The sequence below is a fragment of the Megalobrama amblycephala genome, linkage group LG9 (assembly GCF_018812025.1).
Source record: "Megalobrama amblycephala isolate DHTTF-2021 linkage group LG9, ASM1881202v1, whole genome shotgun sequence".
NCBI lineage: Eukaryota > Metazoa > Chordata > Actinopteri > Cypriniformes > Xenocyprididae > Megalobrama > Megalobrama amblycephala.
In genome coordinates this window covers 41854764-41879450 of record NC_063052.1, presented here as the reverse complement: position 1 = coordinate 41879450, position 24687 = coordinate 41854764, and the positions used below count along the sequence as shown (strand labels likewise).

At 36.3% G+C, this 24687-nt stretch overlaps 1 long non-coding RNA gene across 1 annotated transcript; it reads right to left on the bottom strand.

The window, feature by feature from the left end:
• Positions 1–14170: 14170 nt before the first annotated feature.
• On the bottom strand, positions 14171–17229 carry LOC125275971. Its single transcript, XR_007186558.1, has 5 exons — positions 17072–17229; positions 16871–16909; positions 16519–16770; positions 16256–16385; positions 14171–16157 (listed from the first exon to the last, which is right to left on the bottom strand). It is a non-coding gene; the product is annotated as an uncharacterized LOC125275971 (long non-coding RNA).
• Positions 17230–24687: the final 7458 nt, after the last annotated feature.

Sequence of the window (24687 nt, the reverse complement as noted above, 5' to 3'; positions counted from 1 at the left end):
ATGTCCCTTTTCCATACTTGGAAAATGTAATTGCCTCACCCACAATGGTATATTCTTCTGTATGGAAACTGTTTTCAACTAATGTTAACATGCATTTCCTATATTCCAAGTTATACACACACACACACACACACACACAAAAGAAATGATAATGTTATATTATGATTATAATGTCATTCAGATGTAAAAGTGCTACCCGTCATGCTTTAGTGCAGCTAAACATTATTCCATGTTCAGATTAGTGTATAGTACTGTTAATATGACTTAAAACACAGATTATTTGCATTATGCATGTTGTTTTACTATATAAAGCATCATTTACAGAAATTTCAGACTAACATGATGGTCTAAATCAGTGCTTTTCAACTCCAGTCCTTGCACTGCTCTGCACATTTTGTATGTCTATCTTATCTGACACACTCAGTTGAGTTCAAGAAGTGTTTTCCTCATGAGCTGATGATCTGAATCAGGTGTGTTAAATAAGGAAGACATGCAAAATGTGCAGAGCAGTGGTTCCCATTAGAGATTGGGTGCTTCTCAATCAGCTCCCCAGCTGATGCTCACTATGTTTCCCTGAATTTCTGAAGCGCTAAACTTAAATCATGTGAGCCAACACATAATGATTGACAATGACACGCAATATATGTTTTAAAACAGAAACCATTATTTTATTATATTTCATCGTTAGACAGGTAATTTGAACACAATCTAGCTAACATTTATAATTTATTAATTTATTACTCCTTACGGCTAAAATGTTGCACGCATGTAACAAGCAAAGATTTATAATAATTTTAATCATAATGTACTTGCAAGTAATTCCATGTAATGTCATAAAGATATCAGCTCTGCTGTTGTTCATAAATAGCAGTAGTGTATACTAGATGTTGTACAATGAGGACGTTGTCATGTCGCTGGAGATGTCTGGTGAACCAGGACCCCTACTGTCCTTACCAGTTCCGTGAATTTGTACACGATTTACTGATTCACGAGTTTGGGAGCTGATTGAGACGCACCCATTGACTTATTACTGGGGAGATGAGAGGGTCTGTATCTCTTACCATTGGAGAAAGCATAACAGATGACTTCAGCCTATCGGGTAATGGAAGTGACATCAGTGCCCCCCATTCAAAGTTTTCTGACAGTCAGTCACAGTTTACATGAATCAGTTTCTCGTGGATTAGTGCGCTGGTCTTGTGAATAAATGTTCTATATTTGGTGTTATGTCACAGTAAATGTACAGTAGGACTGCATTGTTTGTGGAGTGTGCTTTAATACGGTAAAAAAGAGCTTGAATATCTCTATTAGCTGCAAATCAGGCACTGCAGGGAGAATAAAACATTTAAGATTACAACTTAATTGTGATTTAATACATATTTAATTCATTAAAATTATATGTGTATATTTAACTTCATAAACTATTATAATACAAGTCTAACCTTGCAGCTATAGAAAGAACACTTTTTTCATTAAACAACATACAATGTAACACAATATTTACAACATTTTCTCTTTATTCATTATGCATAATGTAAGTGTTATATATGCATACATGCATAATAGTCATTACAATTCAGTACCATAACCGGTAAAACCTGAAAGCCAAAAAAAGCTTTCTTTAGACAATATATATTGCAATATATCTATTAATATTACTATTAAGAACTGTGGTAATGCCATACATGAGTCCTACCTGTCTTGACATTCCCTTCTCTGTCTTATAAAATAACCTTTTTATCATAGTCAAATCTACATATCGTACCCAATAAAGTATTGTTTAGCATAAAATATGTTGAAGATTAGCAGACAGTCAGTTGATTCATTAAATGATAAGCTTCCTCTCAAAATCGGTTTATTCAATGTAGTGAAGCCTTTCCCCCATTAACATCCATTTTAAGTGAAGTTACTAAACGAAAACCAGCATCTTACCTCTTCCTGTTGTTAGTTCTTTCGGCATCCCTCCTCCTCCTCTTCTCCTCCTTTGTACTATTTTTGCCTGTTATAGGGGGGCAATCGGAGCTCGAGCAGGATATTCTTTCTGAGTCCCTCTATAGCAGACAGCAAGCCAAATCTGTTAATCACTTACGCTAAGATTATATGGGCACACGAACTCGTGAAAAAAACTCTGGGTCTCCTTTCCTGCATACCAACAAAGCCACAGTGTTAACATTAGCCATTACGCTTTTTTGGCTAAAGGTTGCAGGCTTGCCCTACAGTGTCTTTGGTCCTAAGGATTGGAGTTAAGAACCACCTGTCTAAAAGCATATTAAAAAAAAAAAAAAAAAAAAAGAGAAGAACTTCATTACTTTGCTGTCATTTTTCATTCTTTAAAGTAAAGGTTTTGTTTTAGCATGTTTCATAAATTGACTTTTATTTTTACTTTACAAGATGCCTGCTCAAGGCCTGAGGACTCTGTCCAAGCCTCTGCTTCAGCAGCCAATGCCCCTCATCTACCCGTCTCAAAATTCTTCATGAGGTAGTGTATTGAAATCGGCCATCACTAAATAAGTCGTTATTTTGTGTTTTTTTTAGTGCACCAAAAATATTCTCGTGGCTTTATAATATTAATATTGAGCTACTGTACTCACATGAACTGATTTAAATATGTTTTTAGTACATTAATGGATCTTGAGAGAGGAAATGTCTTGGCTATGCAGGCCTCACTGAGCAATCGGATTTCATCAAAAATATCTTAATTTGTGTTCTGAAGATGAATGAAGGTCTTACGGGTGTGGAATGACATGAGGGTGAGTAATTAATGACATTATTTTCATTTTTGGGTGAACTAACCCTTTAATACCAAAGTATGATAACGGAATACAAATAATTCCCTAAAAATTACACACACTTAAAAACTGCAAAAAAAGAAAGAAAAAAAAATATTGTAAAGGGAGGAAACAAAAGGCTAAGTTCACCCCACAATGAATTTACTCATTTACTCACCCTCATGTCTAGGGTTGGGTACTGGACTCTGTACTTTTAAGGGTACTGACCGAATTACGTCAGTACTACCGAGTACCGATTCACATTAAATCAATCGGTGCTAAATTCTGGTACCTAAAAACGCATCTGGACATGAGAGGGACGTTAGAGAAAGGCAGAGAGACAATGTGAGTCACAACACTCCTGCAACTTGTTCAAACACAACACACATGGCAACGGCTAAATGTTCTGTGGTTACATTTCACAGAAAGCGCTCTCATGCATGCTCCACATGTTCTTACATTGTCAGTCATATTTTCCATGTGTTGTTAGTCAAACTTTAGCTCTGACAACATCATGGGGAAAATGAAAACACTTTTGTGATACTGTGCTGAGAAAACGTGTAAACTCACGGCACGTGTCCGAATGCAGCACTAAACAGCAGAGATTCAGAACAGCGCGAGAAACGGTAGAGGTACCGGTTAAAATGTGAACGGTACCAACCCTACTCATGTCGTTCCAAACCCGTAAGACTTTCGTTCATCTTTAGAACACAAATGAAGGTCTTTCTGATGAAAGAATGCTGTCAGATTTCTTTCCATTGACTGCCTTTGTAACACTTCAAAAAGTTCATAAAGAGATCAGAAATCTAATCCATATGAATAGAGTGGTTTAGTCAAAATTTTCTGAAGAGAATCGATCACTTGTTATGATGAACAGATTTAATTTGGGCATTTACTTTCATATAAACATTGATCAGCGAAAATAATCAGAAGCTCAACTGAACATGAATAACACATAAGAACAAACCTCTTCTGGAAGCTCAATCGTGCTGCAAACACACAAGAATGAACCTCATTGGTTATGCAGCACTTTTGAGCTTCCAGAAGAGCGAGCATCCTGAGCATCTATTTCATCAAAAAGATCTTCATTTGTGTTCTGAAGATGAATGATAGTCTTATGGTTTTGGAATGACATGAGGGTGAGTAATAAATGACAGAAACTTAATTTTGAGGTCAAGTAACCCTTTAATTACAAGATTCAGTAAAACCTTTCATCTGTCCTGTACAGATGTGTTTGTGTTGTATGACATGGTAAATAGCACCAAAGCCATTTTTAAAAAAAAAAAGTAGAATACATACATATAACAATTTTCTGATAATAAACATGCACATGTTTATTAAACAGGGCATATTTTAGTATATGCTAAACACTTACCCTTCATGTTGATTACAGTAACGGACTTCCCAATTCCAACAGTGTACTTTTCTTCTCCACATCTACATATGGAATTAGGAAGTGCCACTGGTAAGAGTCGATCTAAAATAAAAAACAAAAAACATAAAAACAAAGTGTCAATGCATAAATTCACAAGTTCATTAAAAACCATTAAAAAATTAATTAAAATGGAAGTCTGACAATGAGTAATTTTAAGCTTAGAGTAATTTAAGCTTTGTCGGCTTTGTGTTACGTTCACCTGATTATCAGCAGCATATTTAACGATTTTAGCTATTCCATGGACATGGTGTCTCATTTCTTTTCCTAAATCTTCACTCATGTCACACTAATTTTCGCAGGGGATTATAAAAGTTGATTTGTTTTTAATTAGGCCTATTATATTCACAATCTTTACTGTGGTAAAGCAGAAAAAATGCTGTAGGACAGAAACCTTTTTGAATGCATGTCAAATTATTTTTAACAGTGTGTGCTTGTTATTAGATAAGTTTATTTGTATAGCGCATTTCACACACAGATATGATATTAGTTTAGCTTTCTATAGCAGTGGAAAATCAAACATAGCCTAAAACTAGCTCTTCAGACCTATTACAACACGTGTCAGTTACTTGGAACATCAGAAGATAACACTGATATTAGAGAAGAGATGGCCTCTGTGCTTTGATTTGGATGTGGAACAGAGTGATAAATACATAATCATCAATATTATTTATGATCAATATAATCAATAAATAATAATAATAAAATAAATATTACAGTACCTTCATGATGGTGAAAGTAGTCCTGCTTCACCACTGTGGTGGGAGGAACAGCCTTGTGGAACCCTGAAATCATGGCGCTTCTATTGTGGAATACTTGTTTACTGTGTATAGCGAGGTCACAGTCGATGCACATATACTGATGAGGCAAACAGTCTTTGCATTTGACCACTGCCACTTTTGCCTTGCACTCCGAACACTGCTGTACCTTGCTATGCTCTGTTATAAACTTATTGGTGATTAAGGAGGGTCTCGCCTCCCTCCATCTCTCTGATGAAGCTGCTGTCCTTGTGCCCCAGTGCAGTGATGCTAAGTGTGGGGTACTCTTAGAATGAATGTTAAAGGATTAGTTCACTTTTATATAAACTTTTCCTGATAATTTACTCACCCCCATGTCCTCCAAGATGTCCATGTCTTTCTTTCTTCAGTCGAAAAGAAATTAAAGTTGTTGAGTTCTCTTCTTCTTCTCCTCTATTAGAATTCCAGCAGTGTAGACGCTGCTAAGTGCATTACTGCCCTCCACAGGTCAAAGTTTGAACTAATTGTTATATACTATTGAACTAGCATATTGCATATAACAATTAGTTCAAAACTTTGACCTGTGGAGGGCAGTAATACACTTAGCAGTTTCTACACTGCTGGAATTCTAATAGAGGAGAAGAAGAGAGCTAGTTCAAGATGAGAATTTCTGGTTAAAACATATATAATTTTATTTTATTTTATTTTTTTTTTAGAAAATGAGCAATGGTTTTACTAGATAAGACCCTTATTTCTCATCTGGGATTGATTGTTGAACAATTTGAAGCTGCAGTGAAACTAATTTTGACCTTCAATCGTTTGGTGCCCATTCAAGTCCACTATAAGGAGAAAAATCCTGGAATGTTTTCATCAAAAACTTTAATTTTTTTTCGACTGAAGAAAGAAGGACATGGACATCTTGGATGACATGGGGGTGAGTAAATTATCAGGAAAAGTTTATTTAAAAGTGAACTAATCCTTTAAAACTAGCAGCTGACAGAAGGTCGTGCAGCTCATTTAGAAGAGAATCTGTCACAACCCGGAGAAAAGAAAAAGTTCAAGGAAAAAGTCAAAATTATGCAAAATAGTCCCGTCTAATGATGCAGTGCTGCTCTTTAAGTAACTTTACAACAGAGCATTGCTTTTTGTTGCAATGTCAGGCACGGTTGATCTAATGTGAAAAAAAAGGTCATTTTAACGCTTAAGCAAAGCATGTGTGGACACTATTTTTATTAGGGCTGTATACCTTGGAGAACCTGGCGATACGATACATACCTCGATACACAGGTCACGATTCGATACGTACCTCGATACAGAGCTGTCTCGATACGATTTGATACAATGTAATACGATTCAATAAAAATACATGGGCCAGAGCCAATTAGTTAATGCTGAACACATTTACTCAACAAACAGAATTTTTATTGAAGACAAAAGTGCATTATAACAAAGTGCATTTTGCTTAAATATTTGCAACTTTAAGTGCTCTGATTAATTGTACACAAATTGTATTAATCTGGAAATTACCACAAGTCAACATTTAACTTTCCAAGGGTACAGTCTGAGCTCACACAAGCACAAAATCTTCTTCTTATTATTCTTCTTATTAAATCTTCTTATAATTCTTTTTTGTGACACCATGTACTGCCATAACATATTTCACTATGAAATCACTTAAATGCTACATCTTGCTTTAACATTTGGCACAACAACAAATCTAATCTACCTCATAACAGGATGGATTTTTAAAATCTTGAATTGAAAAAAATGAATTACCGGTGTAGCGTATAGAAGCCTGGCAATGCTTGCAGATTGCATTTGTTTTATCGATCCCTTGGTTTCCTTCCTTTGCTTTAAAACCAAAATGTGTCCAAACATCTGCCTTTAGGGCAGGGGTCTCAAACTCAAATTGGCGAGGGGCCGTTTCTGTGATTGACACCTCATAGGAGGGCCATTTTAACATTCAAGCGCAAGAAAGTGCAACATTTCAGAAAATTTACTTTCCTTTGCATTATTTCTCATTTACTTGAAATTCATTACTAAAATATTTTTATACCTATACTATAAATATTTTATTTACCATACTAAATGTAAACAGCAGTGTCTCTCTCATTGTTACACAGTGTAATATAATTATATAACACTATTACTAATATAATACTACTAATATAATACTATTAATTGCAATAGTCTGGTGCAACTTCTCACATCCAACAAGGTGCATGGAATAAAAAAATGAGTAATTTAGGAACAAAACCAGCAACACGTGGCATGGAGGGGTCAGAAATAAACAAAAAACTGGAGCTATATATCAACTTTATTTTGCCAAAAAATAAAAATCTCTCATTGTTACATACATAGTTTTTAACATTTAGTGGAAATATTTTCCCTTAGTTTATGTTAGCTGTGACATTAAAATCTTGCACTGAACAACACTGTACTGAACAAATACAATCCCTGAATACATTTGTACACTCTTCTGTTTCTTGACAGACACCAGAGCTTGTGCTCACACAGCTGAGACTCATTTGTCCAAGATGCTGTTTGAGCATCGGTAACGTTTAATTGTTACATCGGCGCTCGTGACTTAAAGTCGAGTGCTTTTACTGTAATTTAGGCGAGCGCGCTCATAATAGAAGCGACGCGGTTGAGAGCGCGGCTCATGGTTGCGTAGCAACAACAGACGCCACTGAAGCGAAAGCAATGCGGCGCGGCCGTTTATGTGACGCGATTTGTGAATGCCCTCATAAAACCGCGACTTTTTCGTTGCATATCAGACAGGTAGCAACTAGAGAATAATAATAATAATAATAATTTAGCGGGCCGGATTATGTTTTATTTTTGATATCAGTTGTGGGCCGGGTAGAGTTGGAGGGCGGGCCGTAAATGGGCGGAGTATCGATACTAAGGGCTAGAATGTCGATACTGTATCTTTTTTTATTATATCGGTATGTATCTAAGAATCGATATTTTGAGCACACCCCTAATTTTTATAGCAGTGTCATAAATCTTAATCATATGGGGCAACTGCATCTTATTGTAGTACATCATAAAAATATATAGTTATTTATATGCAAAAAAAACAAAACAAAACAAAAAACAGGAATTAACAACAACAACAACAAAATAATAAATGTTAAAAGGTAATAATCTTAATTATGACTAACCATGATCTGGACCCTGGTCATGATGAAATTCTGTTGTCTTTAGACATGGCCTTGATTTAACTCTTGAATCTGATTAATGCATGTAAAAGTGAGTCAAAACATCGCATTTCAAAACTAATGCTTCACAATACAATAAATGATCGTTAGCTCAACAAAACCTTACCATGTGAAGTAGAAGGTGCTGCTTGTTTTGGACGTGACTTCTCTCTGATTTTATATCTGATTTTACCACTAGACTGGGTCCTTTTTTTCTTCTTTGCCTGCAAATTTCAAACATTAAACTATATCTGTGCATCATTAAGACTCTAATGTTTCATGTTCTGTTACAAAAACTTGACACTTTGTTTTGCACTTCAAGATTAATAGGATTAGGAATGTATTAATCTTAAAATTAATAACATAATACAATATTTATAAATAAATGATATCCGTTGTTCCACCACCCATATTTCATAATTTTCAGTCTAATAATTTTCAATATAATGATTGCCGTAATGTTTGGATGTTCAAAGAGACCTACCTTTGGGCCATTTTGGTTTGGTTGTCCAAACAGCGGACTCTTGTAAAAGATGATGCAGATTATTTATTGAACTCGCATTGTCAAGACTTTTAATAACTGTTTGCCCTTGTTTGATGCATTGATCCAGGTCCATTTTGGCAGGGTCAGTGTGGCCTTCTTTAACGACAGCATCCATTTGGGTGCGATCATAAACGTTTCCGAGGGATACAGCAACAGCGCGTCCTTTTCTGAGAAGTTTGTTTAATTCTTTAACATTATGCGCTATTGTGTCATAAAAAGTGTGATCTGAGAAAATAAAAAAAACCCCACAACAAATGCATCAAAAACATTCATTTAAATTAGATTGATAATAATACTCATTAGTGTTAATGACTAACGTAATCCAATGCTAAAACCTAGCATCACTTCAGAGTCAATGCACTTTTTCGATTACCAGCTAAAAACCACTTGTTATCAGATAAAAAAAACTTACTTAATACTTAAGAATATATTTCATAAAACAGATCACAAATATACATTAACAAATTAAATTAAAATTAAAAACTCACCAGGAAGAACAAGACGTCAACCACGAAGCGATTCTGATTCTGTTGCAGCTCTGAAATCAATCCGGTCGGGAACGAGTTCTTTTCTGGTTTCGTCAGATTATTGTTTATTTTAAAACATAGCAACGGAATCACAATGTTTATCGTTAATATTTCATAAGGCTTCATAACAAAATAAGTATTTAACATAAATTAAGCAGATAAGCATTGAGAAGCAGCTTCATGAGCAAATTTCTATGGATAACTGACTGGTCAGAGAACACGTTATATTTGTACGTATTTGAGGTTGTTTTAACGTAAATTTAGATACGTATCGAACCTGTAATTACGTCCAGATAATACGTAAAATACACTGTAAATATGTAAAGGCACATACGTATTGGACTGTTTTAATTTACATCTAAATATGTACGTTTTGATTGTGAGATCAGGCTGGGTTGTTCTCATGGAGTCTGACTGGTGAGTATTTTTATGGCTGCACTTCTCTTTATATTATCATTCGTCCAAATACAATCTGATCTTTATTCATATTTCCTCTAATATTGTCAAGTTTTATCAGATTAAGAAATACTTCTGTGGAAAATGAAAAACTCCAAATGTGGTGTTTGTGTTCAGGTGTGTTTGTTGCTGATGCAGTGAAGTCAGAGTCAGTGACTGAGGGAGAATCAGTCTCTCTGAACTCTAGTTTCACTCAAATACACAGAGATGAAGAGATCGAGTGGAGGTTTGGTCAATTTCTCATAGCTAAAGTGAAGAACAAAGAGAGAGTGTTTTATAATAAAACTGCTGAAGGGAGATTCAGAGACAGACTGAAACTGGATCATCAGACTGGATCTCTGACCATCATCAACAGCAGAACCACAGACTCTGGACTTTATACAGTCTCCAGAGACACAACGATCAACACGATCAATCTCACTGTCTATGGTGAGGAGAGAGTCCAGGTCAAGTTTACATACACCTTGCAGAAACAAAATGCGTGTTATTTTTATTATACACTCAAAAAAAAAAAAAAAAAGAATGATTTGTTGGCTCAACATCCATTACTTATAAAGATAAATAGATTTAACTAATATATATATATATATATATATATATATATATATATATATATATATATATATATATACACATACACATACACACACACACACACACACATTCATTTCAAGCAAATGGTTAGTTCACCCAAAAATGAAAATTATGTCATTTATTACTCACCCTCATGTCGTTCCACACCCGTAAGACCTTAATTCATCTTCAGAACACAAATTAAGATATTTTTGATGAAATCCGATGGCTCAGTGAGGCCTCCATAGGGAGCAATCACATTTCCTCTATCAAGATCCATAAAGCTACTAAAATCATATTTAAATCAGTTCATGAGTACAGTGGTTCAATATTAATATTATAAAGTGACAGGAATACGTTTTGTGCACCAAAAATAACAAAATAGTGACTTTATTCAACAATATCTGGTGATTTCAAAACACTGCTTCATGAAGCTTCGAAAATGAAAGAATCATTAGTTTTGAATCAGTGGTTCAGAGTGTGTATCAAACTGCCAAAGTCACGTGAACTATTGAAATTTCAAAACACTTATGATGTAACAAAACCTTGTTTACTGAAATCATGTGATTATGGCACTCTGAATCACTGATTCGAAACAAAAGATTTGTAAAGCTTTGAAGCTTCACGAAGCAGTGTTTTGAAATCACCCATCACTGGATATTGTGGAAATAAAGTCACTATTTTGTTATTTTTGGCACACAAAATGTATTCCTGTCACTTTATAATATTAAGATTGAAACACATGTTAGTAGCTTGCTGGGCAATGAAAAAGGGAGAGTTATTGCTGTCAATGGAGGCCTCATTGAGCCATCAGATTTCATCAAAAATTTGTGTTTTGAAGATGAACGAAGGTCTTACGGGTGTGGAATGACATGAGGGTGAGTAATTAATGACAGAATTTACATTTTTGGGTGAACTAACCCTTTAACATACAGTCTGTGCAACAAAAATGTAAACTAAAAGGTGAACATAAGGTTATGCGAGTAGTGATCCCTGCAGCTTGTGTCAAAATGATTGATGATGACCTTTGACCTCTGTGACCCCTGTGACCTCTGGGGACCACCCGTGATGTTCCCCTCCCCCACGGGCCACCCACAAAGTTTTCCCATCCCCCACCCATGGTTGACCGTAGTACACCCCAATGACCTTTGACATTGTTGGTGATTCTCCGGGGATCGAAATGACCTTTGTCCACATATTTTGAATAGCGATGTTGACCTGTGAACTGTCAGGAGGTCTTCTGGGTGATCAAATGGCAGACGGGTGATTTTAAAGGGTTGAGGGTCACGTGTGCTTTGAAAAAAAGAAAAAAAGAGGGGGTGAAACATAACCGGTTTATACTCACCTAAAACACCTGAGAGAGAAAGGGGTGAAGAGATGATGAAAAGTCTGACTCTGGCCCCGAGAAAATAGCTCTGGCATGTCTATTTGACAAACTTTCTCCATTAGAATAAGGAGTGTGTGAAACATGAAATTATGTTGAATAGTAACCGTGTATTCGGTTACATATTCCATAAACCGTCACGAGTCATGACGCTCTACACCGCTGACAGTGCCAGTGAATTTATATCGGGAAGAGACCCCTGTCTGGTATTTCCTGATAAGGACTGGACTTTATTCTACTCTTGTGTCTGGAAAGACCTGAATGACAGTGGAGAAGAACCTTTGTACATCTCAGAGTGGGATGGGGTAACTCCTAATCATCGCTACCAAGTGGTCGGGGATCACACTAAAAAGAAGCCTGATGAGTGCGTTTACGTATTCTGCTGCGAAGACAAGGCAAAGCTCAGCGATCGTTCAGGATTCATCCGACAAAATGAGCACCAAGTTATGTACGAAATGCAATTTTTGTTCAAGTGGTGTGATCAGGATCTGCTGAGTTGTCTTTTTTCAATCATAAACAAAATGTTCAAATGGTGTGACATGCGCGATGGATACAATAAAGTTAAAGTGCAGCTGTTCCACCCTGAGAGATGCGCGCACAGCAGTACATACTCTTTGCCGTCTCCACCCATTTACTACGCCCCTAAAAGAGAGCAGTAAGCCAGTCCCACCCCACACAACATCTTTATAAGCCATGTCTCAAGACGGTGCTCACGGCTGCAGCTACGGCGTCTCTTTCAACCCTACAGTTGATCCTTACTTTGTGAAAAGATTAAAACCGAATTAGTGTAATGAAAAATTCTCATGTATTCAGTGTGCGCAAAAGTGTAATGCTCGTATGAATCATACTTGAGTTTTCAATGTGCATCGATTATAAATAAAGATTTAAAACTGAAGTCTTTTTATTGTGTTTTTATTTAAACAGACAGAACATATACACAAACATTTCATGAATCAAATATTAACAAGCAGGACATTTTAAAATTCTAACCATTGACTTCGATCGAAAGACGGCGATTTGAACGCAGAGTCTTCTGAAGCACCCGACATGCGTGCTTTTTCTCTTTGTTTTTTTAGAAAACGATTTACGTTCCGGTGTAACAATATCAGAACTTTTTACTTTTTTAGAAAGACTTTCATATTCCTGGCTGGTAGTATCGGATCTCTTTAAAGCATTAATTGCTTGTCTAACATTTTGATTCAGCACAGTAGAAAAGGGGATGTTTATCTCGGCAAAAGAGTGTATAAACTCTGACCATCCTGGGGTCTTCTGTCATCCCGGACCTTTTGCAGCTCTGTGACATTTTTTATCAAATCGACCATGTGCGACCCGGGTATGGCTATTCCCCTGAACACAAACTTCCCCGACTCATTCCATGAGTCTTTTAGCTTTAGACATTTTGTCTAATATGTACCGGCTGTTTTTCACACTTCTTGACGGTACATTCTTCAGAACTTCACTCACAACGTCATCCACACCTTGTTTAACGATCGTCAAAAACCGGGTCAGGATGTTCGCATAGAGTTTGGCTTTTTCGTACTGATTCAAACCAGACCTGAGTAAGATTGTCCTTATGGAGCTGTCTAGATCGTTGTCTACAACCTGTTGAATATTTTCGCAAACATTCTCATTTTTCAGCTTTTTTCAGCTCCATCCTCAACTGTGTCTAGATGATATCAAGCTAGAAATAAAGGGTACTGCTACGCTAAGGAGCGGTAAAAGAAATCCTCCAGTCTGATTGAAGACTCGCTTCTTGGCAGATAGGCCGATTTTTTTATTGGCAACAAATGTAATTTCCTTTTTTCTCCTTTTAAGTTTGTTTATAGGAATCATACCATAGAGAATGTTAAGAGCCACTTCGCACAATGTTAAAATGAGTTCGTTGGACGCCGATTGTAAAATAAGCCAGCGTTGTTTAGGCGTAGATTTATGTATCAGTTTTAACAGCGGTAGATGTTTACAAAGTCTGGCCAACATGATGCTCGATCACATTCTTCTTTTTTTTGGGAGATAAACCACTTGGCAGTCTGAAAGCAAGCCTGTTCTGAGGCGGTATTGCTCAGGAGTTTTCGCTTTATAGTCTATCATTAAATATCCAAAAGGCCTGCTGGTAGCATCTTGATAGCACTCCATAAAGTATTTTGCATTTCCAGGATACATTTGACGTCCTAGCACCGCTATTTGATTGGCATCCCGAGGGTTTTTAAACAAAATCATATAATTTGTGTTTAAGCTAATGGTTCTACTGGTTTTGCCTTGAGCGAATAAATTTTGTACGATATAAATAGCGCTGAGATTACGATGATGTACAAATTGAGTGAAAACCTTTTCGACCTGTTTGTTTTCACCCGCTTCGTTCATTAGATCGTCCAAAATCAAAGATTTGTTTTGGTCACAGGTAATAAATCATCATCATTGAGACTCTCCGGTATTCCTTCCACAAATTTAATGGCATACAATTTCAGTAATTCATCATACAAAGGCTGCCAACAACTGTAAATTTGTAAAAAAAATTTTTAGAAATCATTTTCATTCCATTTTCCAGCAGACTTTTTACAAAATAACTCTGAAGAGTGGTGAAATCGGACAAAAGTCTACGTTTATTATACACCACCTTAAACCTTTTAACGACTGATTTGTTGTGCAAAGTGAGAGTCTTTTAATTCCTCACAATGTTTTCGGTGTGGGCCAGGATGCATTGCGTGCTGTCACATGCAGTCACATAGCTGTCAACCAGACCAATAAGACTCTCCAGTCCCAGTCCCAGTCTCCATCCCTTTTCTTTATGTAAACGCGAAACAATGTATCTGACCTTTGAGGAAAATGCTAAACTTCGTCGAGCCCGTGAGGGCCCTCTCTTCATCCGTATGGCTACAGTTTGTTGTCTGGTTTTGAACGTTAGCGCACGTACGACGTAAAGGGAACATAAGTTTCCCGCCACATCGGTAAGGGAGAACGGGGTGCCGTAATTTGCAGGGCGGATAAACGGTAGCTTTGAAAATGATTTGGGGGTGACCGATCGGATAGGTTTTCCTAGCCTGACAGAAAGGATATAAGCTTGTAAAATCTACGTAACTTATTTTCTCATCATCAGCTGTTTTGTGATAGAGTTTATAAGCATTAGTGCGTCCCCCAAACAAGGCGTCTCTCGGTTTCAGTCTCTCAGGAGCTGAATAGGTATTGTATGCTATTGAAATGGGGTCTTGGTAATATACGGCAACCATTTACTTCCCCGCCCTCACAAATCAAAGTATCAATGTCTGGCTGTGTTAGTCGTGACGTACCGGTAGGGGGTTCAGGGGGTGCTGCATTGCTGGTTGAAGTTCGCACCAGAGCTGCAGGCTGAGCCGTGACAGTAGATGCATTACTTATTGATCCGTGACTATTATTTAAAGCTCCGCCGTCTTGTGCTAATAGTATGTTACATGTGTTTAATAATTTCTGTAATCGTTTGGACAAATTAATATCGGGAATCTGGTCAATAGAAGATTGCAAATGTTCCAAATTAGAAGTTTGCTGTAATGGTACATCATTAAAAGTTGTTTCTACAAAATCTGGATACAAATTTATCAATTGTTGTAATCTTTCACACAAGAGATGCGGATTTGCATTTTGTATTTCAAGCATACTCTGTCTGAGAGAGTTTGGTCTGGTTGACATTTGGGTGCTTCAGCTATGGAAAAAGATTTCTCTGCATCCATTTTAATCTTTATTTTTTAGCTCAAAAGCGAAAACATAATATGCAATAAAACAAAATTAAAGAAAAAACAAATAAAAGATACAACAATCAGAAAAATATGACATTTCTGTTCTGAAAAACAACTACAATCAGATGTAACTAATACATAATCCATTATACATTTCTAACTTGGATGCACACAGGTAACCATGGCACTGAGAAGACTAACGGTTAATTGTCTTTCTCTCAACTGATCATTTAATTCTCTAAGGATATGCTTATGATACTCTTCGATACATGTCTGCAATCTATGGAGAGATTCCTCTAATGACTGATTCATCTGATATAAACGGTCTAATATTTCAGGAATCAATGCATTAAGATGCTTCAATCTGTTATGAACTTCAAAAAACTCTGCTATTCTGTCACAATTTATTTGGAAGTGGTAATCCAATTTGTTATGAATCGCTAAAAATTCAGAGGCGATTCTGTTTTGATTCTCTTTGAAGTGACCATCCAATCTGATATTAATGTCATCCAATCTGCTATTAAGTTCATCAAAACGCCTATTAATGGTAGTTGTGCTGTTACGTCTCGCTATGGCCTCATCATCTGATCTTTTAATGATTTCACGACCCAGAGTCCGAACATCATACTGCTCATCATTTCTGCTCTCCGTCTCCCGCACTTCTTCTTCTTCCTCTTTGTGTTCTTTCAATGTAAAAAGGATATGGCGTCTGCCTGGCTCTCACTGTAGCCTCGTCATATCGATCACTGGTCCATGACGAACGATCCCATTCGACGACCTGTGATTCCGTCCATGTTAAAATATCATCAGCGCTCCTGACGTGTCTTATCTGTGTAGATTATTTTTAAAAACAGATTTTCCACATTAATGGTCGTTATGCTGTGGAATACATTGATAACTGTAAATCTGAAAATAAGATAGTCTTACCTTGTGGAGTTTGGTGTGAATTAGATCCTCTTATGTTTTTTCCGCTTCCTCTGAGGCTCAGCGACGTCAGATTTTATGTCAGAATCTGATGTGAGGTCGATTATTTGTTCAGCACAGTCGATGCCTCTATCTGTATAAAATAAAAAATAAATAAATAAATAAATAAAAACTACTTTCTATATCAAAGGTAATGCGTTGAATATCGTAAAAAAATTCTATAAAATTATAAAAATTTCTATAAAATTATAATAAAATAGTCTTACCATTAATTAGCTTAACCTGAGGAGTTTGGTGTGGTGTAGAGTCATCTATGTTTTTTCATTTCCTGGGAGCTACATTGACACACACCTCAGACTCATCGTCTGAATCTGTTGTGAGGTGTACCAGTTCAGCAGTACTGATTTGTTCAGCCGGAGATCTCGCTGCTGCGTAAGTAGGCAGGGCGTCTGTTATCCTATCAGCATCGCTGGTGCTAGGACCATGTTCTTCAAAATCCTGCGTCAGATCAATAAACCCTGGTTGTGTCACAAGAAGTGCAATTTCTATAAAAGTTAAATATGATTAATATTTTACATTAACATTATATAATATTATTTCAAGAACACAAATAATTACCTGTGTCTGAGACGTGTACGTCATCTGGGGTTCCCGTCACTTTAAGCAAATAACAAATTGGTCAATTTCATTTGTATAAATAAATAACAATAAATAAATAAAATAAATAAGATATACACTTACAGAGATTTATGACAGTGAATGCAGCCTGTTCAACATTTGATCCTATTAAATATATATATATATATATAATAATCTTACCATTAATTAGCTTAACCTGAGGAGTTTGGTGTGGTGTAGAGTCATCTATGTTTTTTCGTTTCCTGGGAGCTACATTGACACACACCTCAGACTCATCGTCTGAATCTGTTGTGAGGTGTACCAGTTCAGCAGTACTGATTTGTTCAGCCGGAGATCTCGCTGCTGCGTAAGTAGCAGGGCGTCGTCTGTTATCCTATCAGCATCGCTGGTGCTAGGACCATGTTCTTCAAAATCCTGCGTCAGATCAATAAACCCCTGGTTGTGTCACAAGAAGTGCAATTTCTATAAAAGTTAAATATGATTAATATTTTACATTAACATTATATAATATTATTTCAAGAACAAAAATAATTACCTGTGTCTGAGACGTGTACGTACGTATCATCTGGGGTTCCCGTCACTTTAAGCAAATAACAAATTGGTCAATTTCATTTGTATAAATAAATAACAATAAATAAATAAAATAAATAAGATACACTTACAGAGATTTATGACAGTGAATGCAGCCTGTTCAACATTTGATCCTATTAAATAAATATATATATATATATATATATATATATATATATATATATATAAGAACCTGTTATGAATTTACACAAATAATAAGATTCATATTCAGATATTACAGATAACAATAAATATGAATTTAGTGAATAAACCACTAAATTGAGTGTTAAAAAAGCAGCACATTCCTCAATTAAAACATTAATTAAACCAGAATTTATTTCCAATAAAACATTGTATCAAAAGCGACACTTTGGCGACATCTTGTGGTTCAATGTAGAAACAGCACTACATAACTGATGCATACTTTAACAGAAGCAAAGAATTTAATTAAATGGTGAGTATTATGTTTAACATTTACAAAAATGAAAAAGTAGAAAAATAGCATGTGAAATATATAACATTTAAAACAGATTAAACCAGAATTTTTCTCAATTAAAACATTAATTAAACCAGAATTTATTTCCAATAAAACACTGTATCAAAAGCAACACTTTGGAGACATCTTGTGGTTCAATGTAGAAACAGCACTACATAACCGATGCATACTTTAACAGACGCAAAGAATTTAATTAAATGGTGAGTATTATGTTTAACATTTACAAAAATGAAAAATAGCATGTGAACTATATAACATTTAAAACAAATTAAGCCAGAATCGATCTAAATTAAAACATTGATTAAACCAGAATTTATTTCTAATAAAACATTGCATCAAAAGCTGCTCTTTGTCTCCATGACGCGGACAACGTGTAGAGATGCTTCATCATAACATCTAAGCAAAAGCATTCATACATACATACATACATAACTTTTTAATAATAAAATCAGCAGTATGTGAAAGCCATTTAAACGATGCATTAAAAAACTTTTTCCACATGTGAAAATGAGTGTAAAATCAACCAGTGCATATCGCTTATGAGAAACTACAAGACTGTAAAGTGAAAACTACATTTTGTCTCATACAAATTACATCAGCGTTATGACGTTGTCTTGGTGAGCCAATAACAGCCAAACATAACAGCCTGAAGTAATATCAATGCATAAAAACAGAAAAGTCATACAGACAACAAAAAGATGAATAAAGCTTTCACCAATTATGAAAACAACGTAGCTATCAAAATAATGATGATGAGAAAAATAACGCAAATGTAGATCATAGAAAAAACAATCTTTCATATAGGCTAGCGTCAGCTGGCGCTAGAAACATTTAATGATAGAAACTTTTTCCTCTTTTCAATGAAATACCTCCATCCTTACTAAAACATGTGTATTTTAAAAGCCACAGCTTAAATATTAAAAAATAAACTTACCTATGGGATCAGATTCCCAGCAATAGTTTTGCGACTGATTTGAAAAAATAATAAGCGTGAATAAAAAATTTTAAAAACACATGTAAAAATATATAGCACAAACTTAAAAAAATAATGCAAAATGATCGGACTGGCAAATAACGTGGTCACAGATCAAAATATAATAAGTGTAAATCAAAAAATTAAAAGCACGTTTAAAAAAATAACAAGCATGAATCAAAGCTTTAAACACATTAAAAATGATATTGCACAAATCTTAAACTTGTGTTTATGCGTTCTTAAAAGTTGTTTTCCTTGCTTTTATTACTCTTTTCTTTCTGCTCTCTTACATTTTCTGCTCATATTTTACTCTTTTTGTGCGCTTGTGCTGTTTTTCTCTTTGCTCTTCTTTCTACGTTCTGCTCTTGCATTTCCAAATGTTGCAGTTCGAGTTTCATTTATTACTCACCCTCATGTCGTTCCACACCCATAAGACCTTATACATATATATATATAATATAAATAAATCACTTATAATAAATACTGCAATATTCCAATTAAAAATAAAGAGTTGTCAGTTTTGATTTCGCTTGTGCTGTTTTTCTCTTTGCTCTTCTTTCTACGTTCTGCTCTTGCATTTCCAAATGTTGCAGTTCGAGTTTCATGTAAATTAGGCCGGGCTTAAGCACCTCTATTGGTCCACTAGTTCTAGATTGACAGCTCCTCCTCTAGCCAATCAACTGAAGAGAGGGAGATGACATCACTTCAATGCGACTCATGGCTACAAAACATTTAGACTCAACTCGTATACATTAAAAGCACCAGTCAGTGTAATATGATGTTGCAGTGAGGGGTCAAGGGTCACAGGTTTACAGGAAAAACAGACTGACCTATCAGGGTTTTCATCATGAGATTAGGGTTTAGCTGGTTAGAATAGGAAATAATGTCCTTTCATGTTCAGACACAAGGGGGAGATAAAGCGCTGAATCTGGGTCTTCTGGAGGGAAAAACTGGCTGATGACACACAATCATTTCATCATTTGTGTTTTGATCCACAAATACTTCTCTAAGATGTTTACTAAAGATGTAGAAATCTGGAAAAACAGCTGATAAACGTGTTAGAAAAGCAGTTAGTCTCAGAGCAGTCTTCAGCTTAGAGAGACGCAGATGAACAAACACAGATGGACGTCTCTGAGATGAACGTGTGTATCAGGGGGTGTCATTTTACTCAGATCTTCATTTTTGAGGCCATGAATGTTAATGCATGATGTGTTAAATATGAAGGTAAGATATATCAAAAATAAAGACCATAATAATAATATTGGTCTATCAGAACAGTTAATCATCTGCAGACTTTATATACGTCTCCTTTATATACGTACTTTCAATATTCATTTCAAATCTTGAGATTCACTGACTGGAACACAGACCATCTCCAAACACACACACTAACTTCTGTTCACTGTAGTTCTCAGTGCTTTAGAAATGATACACATAATTTCAGAGGTCTGACACTGCCAGAGCGCCATCTAGTGGCTGCTAAACCTCTCTGAACACACGCACTGACCCCAATGTACCTCTGCTGGAGCTGAACAGGATTGTGGAGGATCAGATGAAGCTGCTGTCTTCAGGCTGCTCATAGCTGGTCTATCAGGCTGGTTTTGAGGGGTTTGATCACTCTTTTTGTTAAACTGTCAGGCTGTGACCACTGACCAGCTGAACACCAGCTGAACACCAGCTAGACCAGAGCAAAAACAAACCAAGACCTGCTGACCGGCTCAGGCTGGTTTTAGCGGTTTTTCTCACACAATCACAAGACAATGATACAATTATTTCACTCTCCTCTCATGAAGAAATACAACACGTCCTGTGAAATATTTGTGTTTGCTAAAAATATGATTGTTTTATGTAGGCATAACTTTCTTCTTTCTGCTGAACACAATCAGAGAAATATTAATAAATATCCTGACGCATCTGAGCTTTATAATGTCAGTGAACAGGATCAGTGAGTTTGAGCTGAAGAAAGTGTCTCCATCCACATCATCCATCATAAACACACTCCACACGGCTCCAGGGGTTAAAGGGTTAGTTCACCCAAAAATGAACATTCTGTCATTTATTACTCACCCTCATGTCGTTCCACACCCATAAGACCTTATACATATATATAAATATAAATAAATCACTTATAATAAATACTGCAATATTCCAATTAAAAATAAAGAGTTGTCAGTTTTGATTTCATGGTGACTTTAACTCACAAATAAACAACCTCTGGTTTGGCTAGTTCGCTCGATCCTGCTGTAACAGGCCTGGTGGCTGAAGGAAAAATATTGTTGTTCCCTTTTATACACTTTGATTTCTTTATCTAGGCCTATAAAATAATAAAAGTTAATGAAATCAAACAGACACAATCTTAACAGAGTTCAAAAGTGTCACATGCAGAATCTGTTAAGATTGTTTTTTCCTCACTTATTATAGCAACTAACTTGAATTAACGGGATTATCTGGTTGTCTTTAGCCTGAAGTGAGGGTTGGTGAACGTATTAGTCAGCAGTAGCCGAGACAGGAAGAGAGAGGATGACAGAGAGGAAGGGAGAGAGAGAGAGAGAGAGAGAGAGAGAGAAAGAAAGCACAGCTGTGGCTCAGATGCTTTCTAAAGCAGCAAAAGGAGACACACGGTCCTGTAAGTGCTTATAGTGACTTGATAGTTTGTGACAACAAGACCAAGTGAAACAAACAATCAAATATAGTTACTTTACATTACTTTAGAAATATTATCAAGTAGTTGCCAAATGTCATTGAGTTCTGCGAGAAGGAATAAATAATAGCTCTATTAGTGGCCTTATAAATCACACTGCTCAACGAACACGGGGAAGAAAACCCTCTCTACTTTACCAGCCGGTTATTCACAGCATATATTTGTGGACTATGGTGGCAGTCACAAGTCCAGAATCGAGCCAACAAGCTCTCATTTACTTCCAGACGCCCCCCGATTCAACCGAAGAAGCAGAGACCCCGGTCCATGAGCAAGGACGGATCACAGTAAAATACGACCGAAAAGAACTGAGAAAGAGACTTAATTTGGAAGAGTGGATTATTGAAAGAGAGCTATCACATAGCAACACCCTAGCAACCATCGTGATTATCTTAAAAACTGCACAGCAACACCTTAGCAACCACCCCAAATATCTCAGCTTTTTTTATTTATTAACAGGGCTATTCACATCCCTGCAAACATGCTCTTGTGGGGCCCATACTGGCTCGTTGTGGGCACAGTGGTCTAGGTCCAGCCCACATCAAACCTAAACAGGTCCAGTGTGGGCTTTCTCAGGCGAGGCCTACAGCTTTGGGCTCACTGCGGCCTCTCTGTGATCAGCCCACACCAGAGAACTGCCCACATTAACCCATGATGGTCCAGTGTGGATCAGCCCAATCCGGCCCAGAGCAACTTTAAACATTACAAAAATAATCTGTAATTAATACAATAACAAAACAGTTAGATGATAAAACGGTCAAATGACTGGAATAAAGTAAAATCTCCTTATTTAAATAAGCTGAAAACACTGTCACATGATCAGCAGCAGAACATTAAACACTAACAGATCTGTCTAGATCTCAACATCTTCACTTACTACAATCCAGTTTGACTATTTCTTTCATACTAAACTTTTAGATGTTGATGTTTTATTGAAAATCACTGTTGAAGTCGCCGTTATGGAGGTCAGTGTTTGCTTTAGTTGAGCTCTTGACCCTTGACCTCCTAACTTTAGTGTTTCTCTGGCTGCTGTAACTGTGTGTTTCTGAAACACTTTTGATTAAACAAAAACTGCAAGAGAAACTCTGGTTAGATGAAGTTGATCACTTTATTGATGATTCAATGGTCAGAATCAGAGAGATTTATATTTTCCAGAGTGTGATTTAGGGAATGTTTGAGTGACAGACGCCCCTGCAGTCATTGACCATTTCTTTTTTAATGATCATTAATCATTATTTTCATTAATGGTAAATGTTTGGCACCCTGTGCTGCCAGATTTATTGTTGTAGATTAATATTGAGGACCCAGTGAGGGATTCCTGGGGTTAAGTGAGGGCTGCCCGTGCAGGACCAACGCTAAGGGGCCAACGTTTTACCAATGAGCAAATTCTTAGGGACCCTGTGCTGGCAGCCTGCGTGATGAAGAGTTAATCAGTGTTATTAACTTCACCTTTTTGTAGTCATAATGTTATACCTGATCAGTGTATATATATATTAATTTATTTATTCTGGAGGTTTAAGCTGCAGGGGTCTAATTGAGTTTCATTGCTCAATATTAAAAATAATTTTCTCGTGCACTGCATTTCTGCTGGTTTTCACACTTCATCTCTCTCACACACATTCACATGCAAATACACACAAACATCACCTCCTTTTTGACACTTGTGGCTCCTGAAGGCATCAGTGAAGTCTGAAACTGTTTATGAACGTTTATTTTAGCAGAAGCGTATTAAACCACAGTGTGTTTAAAGGTTAAAGTGTCTCTACACTCACAGTTCTTCTCTCTCATCGATTCTCAATTGATCACTTGCTACTATATTTCCTCAAAAATGCATGTTTAGTTGATGTAAATCACTCAGATCGCTGCACTGAACTCATCTGTGGTTGTTTTGCTGTGAGTTGTTGAAAGACACACCTGATGTCTGTGGTTTGGTTGAGTGTGGTTTGTGTGGACAGATCAACTAAATCTGAGTTTAACAGCAGAAAGATGAATGTAGAGACACTTGATCAGGCCAAACATCTGTGGATTCAACTGACATGTGTGAACAAATGTGCTCAAATATAGTCATGATGAGAGATAAAGATCACAGTAAGAGCAGAGATGAATATAAACTGAAGAAATGACTCAAGTTCACACATTTATTTTTGCGACCACATGATCAGTTTATTTTTCATCTCATTTCACACTCATTGTTTCCACTCCAGTGGTCAGCGTCTTCTTCGAACTGTTTGACAGTGTGTTTTCACCCAGAGCTGTGATGAGATCAATGTTTATCAGCTTTTAAAATTGTACAAATGGAGGCAGAGAAAGAGAGAGAGAGAGAGGTTTAGAAACACTTTATTTTTCTGATTTTTTTTTACATTTCTAGCTTCATATCCCAAAAAGCATTGAAAAACAATCAAATATAAAATAAATAAAAAACATATTTAAAAACCTTAGACCAACTGATCATCATGTACAACACATAGAACCTCATTACACTAAATTTCACAAAAAGCAGCAACATTATTTGTAAGACTGTAATAAGCAGACTCTGTTCTCAATCTTGCTGCCACCAGACACATAAACGTCACTTTAGGGTCAGTTGCTGCCAACTCTAAGCCTTTATTCTTTCTTGTTTTCTATATGGCCAATTCTGCTGTCCCTATAAGATAATTTAATAAACATATTCTTCTTCTTAATAAAAATCTATATTTCAGTCCTCCTATAAATATTTTGTCTGAAAAATCTTCAGTAAACCCCTGAAACAAAGTTATAAGTAAGTCAAACAGATTATTTAATCTAATGCATTTTAAGAACAGATGCTCTAAATCTTCTCCCTCACCACAAAACCTACACGGCCCACCAACCGCTGGATTCAGGTGCGCCACGTGTCTGTCCGTAGCTATGGCCCTGTGAATAATCCTTCACTGCAGATCAGCAGTTCGCTTCTCTACAGGGAGTTTATACAGGGTCCTCCACCTGTCTCTCACAAGGAAATCTGGCCCCAACAAACCTGTCCATCTTGAGGCTTATTGTCTCTTTAGTGACTTCTTATGCATCTCCTTGACTATGAGGTA